The sequence below is a fragment of the Carassius gibelio genome, chromosome B6 (genome assembly GCF_023724105.1).
Source record: "Carassius gibelio isolate Cgi1373 ecotype wild population from Czech Republic chromosome B6, carGib1.2-hapl.c, whole genome shotgun sequence".
In the NCBI taxonomy this organism is placed as follows: domain Eukaryota; kingdom Metazoa; phylum Chordata; class Actinopteri; order Cypriniformes; family Cyprinidae; genus Carassius; species Carassius gibelio.
The window spans coordinates 15382466-15398920 of record NC_068401.1 but is presented as its reverse complement, the minus strand read 5'-3'; the positions used below and the strand labels follow the sequence as shown (position 1 = coordinate 15398920).

The 16455-nt window shown below is 36.5% G+C and overlaps 1 protein-coding gene across 5 annotated transcripts in view; it reads left to right on the top strand.

Annotated features, from left to right (window-relative positions):
- Positions 1 to 16455, top strand: part of farp2 (FERM, RhoGEF and pleckstrin domain protein 2) — a 53194-nt gene that overhangs the window by 5709 nt on the left and 31030 nt on the right. The gene's annotated exons all lie outside the window — the stretch shown is intronic.

The window sequence follows — 16455 nt, the reverse complement described above, 5'->3', positions numbered from 1 at the left end:
TACATCCTAGAGTTTTACACACCGGTCTGTTATTGCGACTACATTTCTAGTATCTGGAACGTGATGATTAACGAAACGAACTGTGATTAGTTGTTTGGCATGTCGGTCAAACGGCCTCATGGGCAGTAAAAGCTGCCATATATTCTATTGTATGAATGTATTAAATGTTCAAAACTTTAAAGTAGGGCTGCAACAAACAGTTATTTTGCTAATCGATTAATCTAACTATTATCAGAACGATCTAATCATTGATTATTTAGCTGATTGATCAGTAGACATTTATTGATTATTCAACTTTTGCAATTAGTTAAAATGTTGTTATATATATTCTAACGAATAAATGAAGGTTATCACTTCAGCTTTTGAAAGTCATATTATGTAATTTGTTATACAATTTATACAAGTTAATATATTTGGCACACAAAATTAGAATTAATTACCTAAAATATATTTTTGAGTCATATGGATAAGAAACAAAATAAAGGTTAAGTGATGAGCCGTTTTATTTTTTGGATAAACTAGTATACACAACATAATCTCTCTTAAAATACTTCAGGGTTATGATAATCTGAAGTCATGGCCTAATAGTTAGAGAGAATGACTCCTAACCCTAAGGTTGTGGGTTCGATTCTCGTGGCTCCAGGTGTGTGTTCACAGTTTGTGTGTGTTTACTGCTGTGTGTGTGCACTTTGGATGGGTTTAATGCAGAGCACGAATTCTGAGTATGGGTCACCATACTTGGCTGAATGTCACGTCACTAATCAGAACAGTCCTGAGCTAGATCAAGCTTTGATTTCTGCAGACCAAACTATAACTTTAATGAAATATTTTTTTCCCACTAATAAAAAGATTCTATCATTTGCTAGCTCCACACTGGAGAGAGGCTTCATAACAGAACATCAAGTTGTAATTCTAAATGAAAGCGACACTGACTGGTTTTTCATGTTTAATAATACTATAAAGCTGCTTGATTTAAGGCCATCTACTGCATAAAGTACTAAATAAACTTAAACAATCTTGCTGATTGACTGTTGGTATACAAGTATTCAGCCATACTGATAATTGAAATGTATTTTATTTATTATTTTATATATATATATATATATATATATATATATATATATGTATTTTGTTACAGACCTAAGTTGGCATAAAGGAGGGAGGTCTTACAGCTGTTTGATTTTTAGGAATTGGCAGGCCCACACAGTCTGTAATGATTTGCCTTGAGGGAATGAATGCTTATGCACGTGCATATTGGGCACCAGTCTGTTTGTTTTGCCTCTAACCTTATTCCCAGTTCACCCGGAAACCCACTGACCTGCTCTCTTCGTCTGTGAGCCGCTCCTCAGCCTCGCCAACTTGTAATTTGTGCTGCCGTCTATACGCTGAAGGCCTGCAGCGATCCCAGCCTCAGCATTTATTTATGGACATGGGTTTGTTCTCTGCTCCACAGCGTCTGCCAGAGTAATAATTTTCTCCGACTTTGAAATCAGGGAAAATGTATTTATGGACTTTTAAGCCGTGGCTGGATTATGTGTATATCTTTAACTTTCGTTTTGGGATCTTTAGTCAAATTGTGAATATTTGGACTTTGTTTGTCTGGACTGATAGCATAGCTGATCTGGTCATGATAAGAGCAGGTGTAAATGAAGTGTGTTTAAGACAGATCACCATCCGATCACTCGAACCATTTAAGGAGGTAGTTTAAGGCGCACTGTATTTGTGTGTATTGTCTCATCAGTGTGGACACCGCTCTCTCCTATTGGAGTCTTTGATCTTGTGAAGGGTTTGTTATACAGTCAGACGCAAGCATGTGGCAATGTGGTGATGTGCCATCAGTCTCTATTTTTGACATGTTGCTGAATTACTCCAGACACTTCATTTTCCCTGTTTGTCTGAACTACACTATTTTAGTTTTAATAATGTACAACTATCAGTCATATTACATATCTTCAACTGCAACATCAAACACAGATTGTGATGTTTCTTGTTTTGGTAGTAACTCATTTAAATAAATTTAGCTTCAAATCATTTTTGTTCCCACCTGTTCAAAGGTTTGATGTTGGGACGATATTTTATACATTTTTGAGAGTCTCAATGTTCACATTTATTTGATCAAAAATGTATGATGTTTTCGATACGATGGTCAAAACATTGTAAAATCTGAAATATGAACAGTTTTCTACTTTAATATATTTTAAAATGAAATGTATTCCTTAAAGCTGTTGTGCTGCTTGCATTTTTAGGGATTTTTTTATTATTATTTAATTAATAGAAGTCTTTTTTGAGATTATAACTGTGCACACTCTCACCTTTAAACAGTTGCATCCTTGCTGAAGTCTTATCCCAAATTGTAGTGTATGTGTTTGTAGTAATACTACAATTGTTATAGTGTAAATTTTAATGAAATGTGTTTCTGTTTGAAAAGTAAGTATGATACATGCTGTGTCTGAAATTGCATACCTAGCATGTAGAGTATGTATTGTATGCAAATAAGAACTGTTTATGTGTAAATACATTCTTGGACAGACTACATCTGCCATCCCAGCATTGTCCTTTGACCTGCGTGTTCTTTGACCTATGACACACATCTAACGGCAGCACAAATAATTTACCTGCATGTTGTTAAAAATGGAACCATTTTCTTGTTGATACCAATAATGTTTGGCTAGAAATGAACCACCTAGTTTACATCATTTTTTTTTTTTAATCTGATTGGCTCCCATTGCATAATGGGATAGTTATGTGTCTGATATCAAGTGTACAGCTAATTGGTCTGTTTGGCACATTTTCTGAGATGATTTTGCAGTCTTGACATTTCCAGTAAAACAGGCTCTGAACACTCTGAGACTGTCAGACGTCTGGCTCTCTAGGTTTTCTGCACTAGGCCAATAGGAAGTGATGAGGAAGCTGCTACAACAGCCTATACTTCCTGTCCCATCCACACCCTTGGAACGACACAGGCCTCAATCACTCAAGCTGTCAGTCAAAGTCAATGACAGGCTTGAATTCACATTTGAGTTCATGTAAAATTGTTCTACATAGTGATATATAAGACTTTTATTATATTTTGAATTAGTTTTTATATTATATATATATATATATATATATATATATATATATATATATATATATATATATATATATATATATATATATATATATATATATATTTATTTAGTATATTTAGTATATATTTATATATCCGGAATAAAATAAGCGAGGGTTTTTTTTTTTTTTTTTTTTTTTTTCAAGCAATGCAAATGATTTTCGTATTGTTTTAGTTAACCTTGGTTTTACACGAGTCAGATCTGTTCAATACATTTCTGTTGGAGTGCATGCAAAACTACAACACTGACCTAAATTTGTAGTCATAACAATGCCTCTGCCAGCTGTGATGGAGGGGGCTCATCTTAGACCTTTGGTATTTATAATTTAGTTCACCATATGCTGTCTAAGCTCTTGAAACAAAGAGAGAACATGCGCACACGCACATTTGCATGGAATCTGACCAGCGCACGCTGCACGCCATTCAAGACCTACTGTGACCTTCTGAGGAATCTACTGGAGCGCAGGGGCTCTCCAGGGGGAACAGCAGAAATAGATGCTGTTAAACAGAGACTGCAGAGACCTCTCACACAAACCAGGGCCTGAGTGTGCTGCATTTTGGGAGATCCCCTGCTTTTAGTCCTGAAGAGAGGCAGGAGAGGATGTGTGTGGTAACATGTCACACTGGTTCTCTTTCTGAGCGGAGTCTGTGCCAGGACCAGGACCCTTGCCAAATACTCTCCAATGAGGGTCTGTTACCAGCTGCTTGTGGAGAGAGAGAAGAGAAGAGAGTGTCCACTTTATCTGCTCAACGACTCTATGCAACAGATATAAATACACCTCAGACGGGTGATAATGTCCTCTTTGTCTGGACAAATACTTTTTATCCAAGTCTACAAATTTATCGGCAGGCTGCGAGTTTTAGTCATGATACATCAAAATGTTACACTTAGAGTTGCAACAGTGACTTCTGGGTCATTGTTGTGGCACTCTTTTGTATAAACCGAAAACAAAAACTGACATCATGAAGAGGACACATGATGACTGTGTCATGGTCAGTTACTTAATTCCTCATCATGTGACCTTTTTATGACATCATTCAGATAGTTCAGATTGCAAAATGTGACTGCCCATGAATGTAATTTTTTTTTTTACCATAAAGTGTCATTTTCGTTTTTTATAGTTTTTTGGAGTCATTTAAATTTAGTTTAAGATCATGGCACACTTCAAACTAGATTTTAAAAAGGATTTCACCGTTTTCTTTATTATGCAGACTCTTATTTGTCATTGACCCATTTGCTTTGTGTATTTGCAAAACTTGTGATAAACATTACTTCAGGAATCATAAAATCTGTTCTGACTTTACACACTTGTTATTAAATCTTGGGCTTGTTCTCCATTGATGTGCAAGTAAAAATAGACAATAATTGCTGAATTGAATGTTGAAAAACAGTCTGTCTTTCCAAAGATGAATCACAGAATGTCCAGTGGCCAGAAACAGTCTTTGAACCTGCACAGACCTGGAAACAGTCACATTAAAGGACATGTCCTTTACATAAATTACATTAACGGCACAACAGAATGGAAAACATGCCTTCCAAGAATGCTGGCTCCATGTGGCAACTTTAATTCTTACTGGCAAAGTTCTTCCCTTATAATGTGTGTTTTTCTTCTTAATAAACACAATGTTTTTTGTGGAAGGCTGCGCACAGACCCAAAGTAGACATTCCTTCTTTATGTAGACGTACCCAGATTCTTTCCTTTAATGCTGGAGCCATTTTTGAATGGGCTTTCAGAATCAAAACAACTGCATCTGACAGCGAGGGAGCCACAGTGACACCAGGTAAATGGAGGCTCTACAAAAAAGAGGTTTGAATGGGATTGGTCAGCAGGCTCGGGGCTCCGCCCACACCTCACAGCACAAGGAAGCTCAATAACACTGGGCCTTTTTATTCAGCTCGTAACAACAGCAGAGGGAAAAGAAAAGCACTGACGTTCACTGCGTCTAAGGCAGACCTGAAGAGCGATGAAAGTGTGTGTGTGTTTTTAATGAATATATATGAATGAGTTTTATTTGTGTGAGGCACAGATGAGGCTTTGTGGAGGGGTCAGTGCAGCGAGGAGGCTGCTTCGATCCCTGGGGAATGCGGGACAGTGACGGGGGCTGGCTGATGGGAATTCGGAGGAGGGAGTGTAGCAGGAGCAGCAAACAAGCTCATAAATAGTTTGGTTGACAGGCTAAAGAAGGGTGGGTGGGTGGGAGAAATGGGGTGGGAGGGAGTAGACTTGAGTATTGGGTGGATTGTGTTGGTGTAGCATGGTAGTACTGTGGTTGAATAAACAGTAGTACTCCAGTAGTCCAGAATTTAGACAAGCCTTAAAACTTTAAAGACCTATAGATGACTTAAGATTGAGTAAAAAAAAAAAAAAAAAAAGTGTATATGTGTGTGTCAGACAGTTTTAAAAAGAGAGTCTTTAGTAATAAAGGCAAACATAATTTTTGCATTTGTTTGGATTGGAATTAACTGTGATTCAGTTGTTTGTTGCTGTGATGTAAATAATTTGCTGTTTAAACAATACATTTCACTAGATAAATAACCTGTCTCCCTTTTTACTTTCATATTTTAGTTAGTATTATTATTGGTTAACTGGTATAGATTTTATTTTTATTTTTTGAAGTACACTGATGGCTTATAATAGCCCCTTTTACATAGCCCTACCAGTAAATTCAAAGTGTGGAAACTTAGAATTTTACACACTCTCTGGAAAACATGATTAAACATGACAAAAACGGCATACAACGTTAGGATGTGCACAACGACTACCGGTAATTTGACTGCCGTTTAAACTGAAGTTTTGTATCCGACTTGTTGACTAGTCTAAAAGCAAGAAGCCCCCAAAGGATGGTAAGAATAAAAATAAATTTGTGCGTGTATATAATAGCATATATTTGAAATACTTAATCTGTGAATCGCACTGTCAAATTCCTTAATGAATTCAGCTCAAACTAGGTCACATGTATGCCGTTGCCTATGCTTGCTTCGCGTTATCAACTCATTTTAGGCAGTCGTTAAAGAAGAGGAAGAGCACAAACTCAACGTCAGCCAATGCTTATTTATAAAAATCAGCTGGGGAAATGCAGAACAATTGAAAATCAATCAATAGTCTGGGTGATTTCTTCATCTTCATATAAAGTTAGCCAACATATTAAAACACAATTAAAATACAATAGGAAATTTCATCAAGGAATAGCATTAGAATGGCTTTTAAAAACATACTTCATCATGTAGGCTGTATCATCCAAAACGTAAAAACGTACTGTTCCTGCAGTAAAAAAAAATAAAAATAACTTGCTCTGTGGGAAATGAAGTTGCAGGGACACGGAGATAACGAAAATCAAGCTAACAGAATTTCGTAAAGCACCTGGACATCCTGCACCACCACCGAAGTGGGTCTTCATTAGAAGAATAGACCGCGTGAACAGGATCACAGTGAAAGACATGATTGACATTAGCTGGCTTTGGCTAGTCTCTAAGCTAACGCCAACATGCCTGCATTTAATATGATAACGCATCACTCCAGTACAGTTATTGTAAGATAATTTGACATTACAGAATTTAGACACAACTTTTCAGTTTCCGTATAATTCTAAATAATCCCACACCTTGCTCGTCTTTCATGTGATCACGTTTGAGCTCGCCACAACTGACACAAAGAAAACTCATGCGAGGTCCAAGGAAGAAAAAAATAGTTCATGCCCCGATACACTTTTAAAAATAATGTAGTATTTTTCAAATATTTTATTTTCACTTGATGTTTTAAATGTAACAATGGTAATTTAATGGTAAAATAAAATTGTCATGCTGAATGATAATTGTTTTGGGGGGTTTTTTCTGTCGTGTAATTGACTATTAGGAGCTGTACCGTTTAGTCGACTAGACCCACACATCCCTAATGCAAAGTAACATAGCACTTTTATGTCAGTTTTTTTTTCTACTCATTTTGTTGAAATTTGGACTTGTATTCATGTGCAATTTCATGGTTCATGGTACTTTAAAATATACACCGTGTATGCTCCTGAAATAAAAGTTCAAAAAGATGTAATGCATTGTTTTTGTTAATATGGATCCTCACCATATACAGTCTCTTTAAGGGTATGATCAAGTATTTTCCATTGTCTTTTAATAAGCAAACAAAAATCACAATTAATTGTAGTAACAAATCACAATAGTTATATAAATGCAATACTAAATTATCACAATATATATTGAATTGGCACACAAGTATCGGGATAGTATTGAATGGGCCGATCAGCACATCTTCAGACATAACATGAAAGTAATTATAAGCAACAATACTAAAATACTACAGTATTTTTAAACATATGCATTTGTATTTGTGCGCCTCAAATTTTCACTTGTATTTCTACCAGTTATTTGAAATTGCTATTATGGAAATATAGAAATGTGATAACCTAATATATTTTAATTCCAGTCTTAAAGGGACTGTAAGTAGGAATTACTCCCATCTAGTGGTGAAATTGTATTTTGCATTCAAACTAATTTTGCTCTCCAGCGCCTCGCTTTTTCAAATGTGCGTTGCATCTACGGTAGGCGATATGTACCAAAAAGCTTTGACAGGATGTCTTCTAATAGCACTTCGTCGAGTTTTCCTTCAGGTGAACAGGTGTGTTATTTCAAACAAACTGCAACATGACAACTAACAAACGAATGTTACAGTATGAATTACTGACTGTGGAAAACATGAAATATTGTAATTAGTAGTTATGTCTTCTTTATTCGTTATATTTTCTGAATTATGTGCATCGTTAGATGTCATCATCAAACACTGACTTACCTGTCGAGAAGAAAAGGCCACTTCAGTGTCTCTTTTGAAATCTTTATCCAGCATTAGCTCTTTCCACCTAGAAAAAGCTTCCCCGACATTAACTCTTGTTTTCTGTAATCTACGGTCACATTTCCTTTTACGTTCTATTTTTGACTGTTTTGGCGACGATGTTTTCTTCTCCTGTGGCGCGGCATATGTATGGTCCATAATAAGAATGCAATCCAGACTTTTAAACTTGCCGGTGCAGTTTCAAGCGCCTCTCACTGCTCTGCACCTGCGTTTCTGGCTCTGACCGAAAACGCGTTGTGGAAACGCGTTGGCTTAGTACTTTTTGTCCCTCTCTGCTATTATAGTTTTGCAAGATGGCGGAACTACATGGAAGCCTCCGTCGACCTACCCGTCCCATGTATATAAAGATAATAAATTCTTCATTTACGAGGATTAGTTTAAACATTGGCATAGGTATTTGTACACCATTGAGGGCATATTTATGAATAAAAATATTGATTTTAGATAATAAAATACCTAAAAAGTTACTTATTGTCCCTTTAAATCAACAGTGACGAAACTGCTTTCAAATAGTCAGGCACAGGTCGAGCGATGTATCCTATCAGTACAGTCAGTAATAGAAAGCCTTACACACACTCTCATTTGGCCTGCTTAACGTCCACCATACGATGCAATTAGTGGAACAAATTAGTGGCTTTGACAGAGCTGGCTATGAGGAAAATCCTAGAGGCCAGCGTCTCTTGATTGCTTCAAGCCCCCGCTGTCCCCTTCTCAGATGACAACTTTTGCCATCTCTCACTCTGATATAATTTGAGGGTGTTGAAGAGTGACAGATTGGGCTTTTCATTGGTTTGGCCCTGTTGGCGGCCATCACTGGCTTTGATAGTAATAGATTCAGACTAAATTATATATTAGGTTAAATAAAATAGAAGTATAAATTATATTATTGTAATATATGTGTTTCATTTAAACAATGACTGTAATTATACAATGCAGTAGAGATGGTAGGACAACTTTGTACTCAGTGTCTTTCTCTTTATTATTGTATTTTATATTTAACCCGAAAACAATCTATTGAAACCTCTCTAAGTGTTATTTGAGCTTGACACTTCATTTTTATTCCATCCTTTTTTAGTCATTGTTGTCATCTGCTATTTTCTCATACAAGCTTTTTCTCACAAGTCTGTTTTGGGGTGCTTTTAAATGCTGGTTGACTGATATATCAGCCGATATTTTTCAAATATCCACATTGGCAGATAAGGTTTTCTGTTTGGCTGATGTGGTCAACTTTTATTTTGACATGGCTGAGAAAGGCAGCACCTGACACAGAGCTCACATTCTCCCTCTAAATAAAAGTTTTTAAAGGTATATAAAGTATTAAAACAACTGATTTTATCTGAATAGTAATAGAAAGGCAAACATACTTTCTCGTTTACCATCAGCCTTCAGCAAAGATGCATTTGTCATTTAAACTGACCTTTGACTTAGACTTTGAATGCCTAATAAACATTTAATTTCACAAACCTTGCAGACTTAGTTGGATCCAGCTGTGAGCTCTTATAAAGTGTGTGTTCGTATCCTGCATGATCACGTGTTCTCTGCATGACATTTGGTCCATGCAAATTGAATGCTGGCAGGAGGAAAGTTCAGCTTCACTGGAGACACGAGATTGACGAACTTTAAGCTCAAGATTTCAAACTATGCTGTGCTTTATCAGTTTGCCCACTGTCATGTTTGTCATTTTCACCGTGCGCACTCTAAAAAGGTTAGTTAACCCAAAAATTAAAGGGGGGGTGAAATGCTCGTTTTCACTCAATATCCTGTTAATCTTGAGTACCTATAGAGTAGTACTGCATCCTTCATAACTCCAAAAAGTCTTTATTTTTATTATATTTATAAGAGAAAGATAGTCTGTACCGATTTTTCCTGGAAAAACACGAGCGCCTAGAGGCGTGACGTGTGGGCGGAGCTAAAGAATCACGAGCGCGAGTAGGCTTTTGAGTTGAGAGCATGTGGAAGCTGTGACACAGATCCAGAGGCTGAAATTTAACAAGAGCAGCATCAGCAAAGGCGGTATGCTATGTGGTATGTACTGAAACTGTATATATTTGCTTAGGGGTTTTGGAAAATGACTAAGTTCCACTTTATGTCGTCTTTTTTTTTTTTTTTTTTCTTTTAAGCTGTAGATGTGGAAAGTGCAGTTTGATGACAACATCGCATGTTGTTTACTTGATGTGCTTATGCGCTGATAGCTAAGTTAACAACACAGAGATATTTGAAGCAGTTTTACTCACCGCATGTGGTTCCAACACACAATCGTGACCCTTTTCCGTTGGGATTGTATCATCCTTAAGAAATAAACGATGTGCAATCCGAAATGCAGGGAACAAACAAAAACACTTGCACAACTCCGTTGATGCTCTGTAAAAATAAACTGCATCCACTGGTCCCTTAATGCTGTTTCTCTTTTGGTAATCTGTGCAGGGTTGTCTTGCCCTGGCAACCAAAAACACACTTCTTTTGTGACTTTTCGCGACGCTCTTGCTCTGATCAGGCTGTGCTCAGCCTCTCTCAGTGCTCTGCTCTACGGGAGCGCGCACTCTTCCGGCAGAAGAGCGCGCACTTAGGACCCATATAAGGAAATTCCGCTCCATCTAACGTCACACAGAGCCATACTCGAAAAAAACTTTCCGAAACTTGTGACAAACCGGAAGAGGTTTTTTTGGAACAAAAATACTCCTTCAAACGTACAACTTGATTTTTGAAACTTTGTCCATGTTTAGCATGGGAATCCAACTCTTTAACAGTGTAAAAAACTCAGTATGCATGAAATAGCATTTCACCCCCCCTTTAACATGATTTCATTAATGACTCACCCTCATGTCGACTCACCAATGATATCGTTGGAATCACTTTCAGAACGATTTTTTTTTCTGATGAACGATAAAAACATTGCCAACCAATCAGAATCAATCCTGGGGTGAACTAACCCTTTAACAGTGCTTACAGTGAAAATGGCATGAACATGAAAGTGGGCAAATTGATACATTTTTGTATAAACTAACCCTTTAAGATATTGGCATCAGCATTGGCTGTCAAAAAAACTTTATCGGTCAAAATTATTCAAGAATTCTTTGAAACGCTGTTGCCTGGTCACTTGTCATGTGCCATGAGAGATGCTAGAAGTGAAATGGATTTCTTTGGATTAAACTCTCACCCTTCATTCCAAAATGATCTTGTTTTTTTTCCATTTAAATGAATTGTATCTCTTGCTTTTAAACAAGGCGGCTCTGCTTTCAGTTGACTTTAAAGCCTGAAGTATATTTGGCTTATCCACATTCCAGTCCAGCTTTTGGACAAACAAAGAAAGGTCCAATAAGTAGTGCTAACATTATTGTGCAATTGAAAATTTCTTTAAAAGAAAAACAACCGAGACAAATGCTTTGATTGGTCACTATTCATCCCATCACATGTAAGAATGATGTCTAGGCGGTTTTGCAATGTCACAAGAATTTATTCCTGAAAATAAGAGCCGGGCTTAGCGATGGGCCAGTCATTTTGGCCTATAGCAAAGAATGTGGTAAAAAGAGAGCATTTGATAGAGTGACTCCTGGGAACTTGTTTACACATGAAACTTTGTATTAAATGTGACTAAATCACATTAGACCTACAACTAGATAATGTGTTGCTCTGTGCTGTGCTTGTTGAGAGAGACTGAGCTCCAAACCCCATGTTTACAGTTCATGTTGAATCTCCACTCTGGGAGTTTGGTTCGCAAGGCAGGATTTAGTGAGGTGTTTAACAATCTGGGTGACCCTGCACACTGGAGCAGTTGGTCAGTAATGCCAGGTGCACTTAAACCCTTCTCTGATCCTTATTAACTCCCATTTTAACTGCTGACAAACTCTTTACTGTATGTCCAACTGTATGCCGAGAGGTGATGGTCACACATCGCTAGTGGAAATCAGTCGGATTGATGCATACAATAAGAAACCAGACTTATAATGAAATGGCCTGGTTCTGTTTATTTTAAAGGTCAGATTCCTGAAGCATTGAGTGATGGAGAGTGTTAATCTGTGCTCTTAAATAAATCCAGAGTCAAGAACCTGAGAGTAGGGTCAGCTGCAATTACGTTTCTTGTTTGCTTTGCAGGTGATGAAAAGTTCGGAAATGTAGCCGTCTGCAGCACATTTCCTGAGCACTTTTCCTCTTACTTCAAGCTAAATATTGAACTTAATGGTTCATCTAATATGTACAGTCATGTGTTGGCCGTTACATTCATAAAATCATTTGGCTGAGGCTGCCTTTGATTTGTGTGAATTGAATTGATTCACATGAACAACATTCCACAATATTTAAGTTCACAAAACCTGCTTTATTTTAAGATGGATATTAGCAGTGCTGGGAAGGTTACTTGGGAAATGTAATAAAATGTAGTAAGAAGTGTAACTATTTCAATGACTTCATTAAAGTAATTTAACTGATTACATTTGATCACTTTTTGATTTACTTTTCTAAATTTCTGTTAATTATTTTGAAACATTTAAAGCCAGCAGGGTTAACCTTACAGTAGTGCTCAACACTCATTACTATCAGACTTTTTAGAAACATTCATCACTTAAATTAAGATTTAAAATATTCTAAAGAACAGACACCACAAATTTGGACTTTAGCAACTTTTTTTTTTTTTTTGCTTTGAGATTGCTCTGAGGTTAAATACAGATTTAAAATCATAACACAAAATAGTTTAATTTCAATATATCAAATGGGAAATAAAACAGTTGTCGAATATGCATGTGTCCTACTCTGTGTCCTAAACTCCTGAAACATTGTTGTCTCAAATTTTAGAGCAGTCAATGCAATTTATGAAAGAAGTCCATTAAATCTGTTTTTGCGTGATAATATTCTGATGTAACCCCTTTTGTAATCGGTAGCCTTTTCAATAGTAACTGTAATTTAATTACACATTGTTTCTCAGTGACTATAACAAATTACACTTACTTTTATTTAGTATTTAAATTACCTAATTCTGTTGGATGGTACATGTAAGGTACTCCCCAAATGAAAGATCCACCCTGTATATAGTTAATATTGTTTATTTTTTGCCCTTGTGATCTTTAATCAAAATAATAAAATAATCAAAATGTCAACTCTATTATCTGGTGAAAATGGCAGACTAGACTGGTGATTTTTGTGATCGTATCGTCCACAATCCACTACAAGCTTGCATTGATTTTTGAGTATTTAAAAACAACAATCAATTCATCCACATCCCTGCCATAGGGTTCCTTTTTTTTATCGATTAAATTCGGATATATGTCCGGTTTCTGTTGCCACTTAAGTTTAATTGTGTCCATAATCAAGTCAGATGTTGAATCATTGAGTTCATTTAGTTAATGATTTGATTCAAATCACTGAACTTGTTATTCTTTTGAACAGATATGGTTTATTTTGCTGAGGGCCTGTGGCGCTGAAGATTCAGCAACCATGACATAGGAAACACTGTAATCCATTCTTGTAGCTGCAATGCATTTACTTAGTTAATGATTTACTATGTTTTTCATTGTTGTTACAATCACTTGTTGTTAAGGTGTGGCTAGAATCATTACACCTGGCTAGAGTGTGAGAAAGAAATGCCTCCTCCTGAGATCTCAACATGCCCAAACACAGACAGCACTCAAACGCATGATCATAAAGATTCTGTTCACAGACAGACTAAATGAAAAAGCTTTACACACTACTGTTAGTTTGGATTCAGCAGTCGCCAATATAGTCTGACAAGCTGGCTTGGTGAGTACCAGAAGGATTCCCCAGACTGTGAACATCTGCTGCTCAGTAATCCCAGCCACTGTTGACCCATAAACCTGCCCAGCTGACACTTCAACGGTAACAGGGAAACTCCTACATGCTGGATAGCGTCTATGTGCTTGGAGGGTTCAGCAGGCACTGCTCTCTGTATGGAAAATATGATTCGGCTGCTATTTCCTTGTTGCAGTCAATGCCACAGAGTTGATCCCATGGCTTAGTTTTGTTATGCTGTATTTCTAATGGGCTTTTAGTTTAGGGTGCTTGGGAAAGCTGTAGAAAAAAAAAAAAACTTAATCCAATTAATGCTGAAGTACGTGAACTGAGAGTCTGTAGAAAACTTACTCCCAAGCATAAAACACACCTCACACGTGAGAACATTAAAAGTTCCTGACCTTTTTTTTTTTTTTTTGAGCAAACCATGTACTTTTTTCAGGATTTGTTGTTAAATAAAAAGTTCAAAAGAACAGCATTTATTTGAAATATATTTTTTTATATATAACAATAGCCATACTTACATGGACACTTAATGTTTCAATTGAAATTTTTTGAAATGGGCACTTTTTGTTGCGATTGGAATAATTCCGAACACAGTGTTCACATGAATGCTAAATAAAGTGATCGGGTTAATGTGCACATTTATATGTCACAAGCTTCAAAACAGATTTAATCTTTTTTAATCTTTTTTATTAATTTTTTACTTTTTTATTAATATTTCAATCCAATAATAATTCAGTGCCAAGGTAGAAGAAATCATACTTTGCCAGAGATGTTCTTGGGGAATTAAGAATATACAGCACAACCAGTGTAGCCTGATTTCTAAAATGAATGACATTTATCGGCCAGTTCTTTTAAAGGATAGCTTAAAAAGGTGAATAACCGGTTTTGAAGTATTATGCAATGCCCTGTATAATTTAAAGCATTAGAGGACAATTTATAAATGTCATTATAACTGAAATATCCCCAAATGAAATAAAAAATGTATTCCATATCTGAATCAAGTTGAGGGCTTATGAATCCAAATCAAATCTGGTCATCTGTATGGATGATAATGATAATGTATTTCGTATCTGCATGAATGGTGTACTCACAATAGGCACGACATAAACAAAACTCAAGTACATATTTAGGGAGGGGTTCTAACAGACAAATCACAGCGCTTGCGATCCACGTAGAATTGACCCACTGTTCGATTTTTGGAGAGGTGCACGTCAGGTTACGGCGTAGGCTATGGTTTAGAATGTGCGCCTATGCGTAGGCTACAGCGTGGGTTCGACGCAGAAGTATAAATCAGCCTTTATAAATGAAAGGCAATTCGTTCATTCACAGCTGCTCTGTTGAGCATTATGAGTTCTTTATGAATTTCTGTATGAGTGGTCTGTCTCCTCCTCTTTGTACTGATTGTGTTGGACATGTTGATGCGGGTTTTGGCAGAGCTTATAAAGCAAGCCATTTGAAAGGTGCTTACCTGCCCTGTTTGGCACGGAGAGTACATTCTTCACTTGAAAAACTGTATTAAAGGCAGAAAGAATCTGTCAAGTTTAGAACGTACCAAAGAAATGGAGGGCAACAATCTAGTCAGCCCTATTCAACTCAGGCTCTTTTTATGGTCTTTAAAAATACATTTCACATTACAAACAGCTGTCTGCTGTATAATTTTCCCAGGAAGTCACAGGCTCGAATGGCAAAACCTAAACACAGTGTGTTCTGGGTACATAGTAATTAGTCCTTCATTTTGTAATGACAAACCCCCCGAGTCCGTTTTTTTTTTTTCAGGGAAAACCATTTTCTTTTTAAGCAGGTTTAACTGCCTGTTTGCCCTGAAATGTCCTCGGATGTTCTCCTAGCCTTTCACAGTTATATGTTTACAACAGACAAGCCAGCTGATCTCAGAGATTGACTGTGTTGTGGCCTTGTGTCTGGTTTTGGCCCGGCTGCATGCTGTGGAGAATTACTCCGATAGCCCACAGATATTTCCTGCTGACACCCATTAGCCTCAAAAATCAAGAGACTTCATAGCAGACACAGCTGCTTTTCCACAGAAATATGTAAATATTTTGCCCCTCAAAACCACATAATCTTCAAAAAGAAAGAAAAAAAACTTGAAATACGAAGAAATGTAGACCACATTGTGTAAAATAAACTTAAATTTTTAACTTGGAATAGGTTTGAGTTTCACTCAATTATTTGATTGAATTGCAGTTATAATCAATATTAAAGGTATACTTCACCCAAAAGGAAAATCCAGTCATCATTTACTCACCCTTAAGCTGTTTCAACCCTGTTTGTCTTTTGTTGAACACAAAAGATATTTTGGAAAGAAAGAAAGAAAGAAAGAAAGAAAGAAAGAAAGAAAGAAAGAAAGAAAGAAAGAAAGAAAGAAAGAAAGAAAAAGTTAATGGCCCCATTTGCTTTCATTAGTGAACTGAAAAAAGAAACTCATAAAGGTTTGGAATTACCTGTGGGTGAGTAAATGATTTTCATTTTTGGAAGAATTATCCCTTTAAGAATCAGATATTAAGAGAGTGTTGGGGCACTGATCATATGTAGATCACTGGTTAGGGGGTTGTTTTATGCAGTTCATGTATCCTTTCTGAAATGTATTACTAATCCATAAAATTCTCACATTCATCACAACAATAATAATCAATATTATATTACCATAATAATCTAATTGTTGGATTTATAAAAAAAAAGATATTCGAATACATTGCATGATATTCGATATCCATTCGAATTAGATTT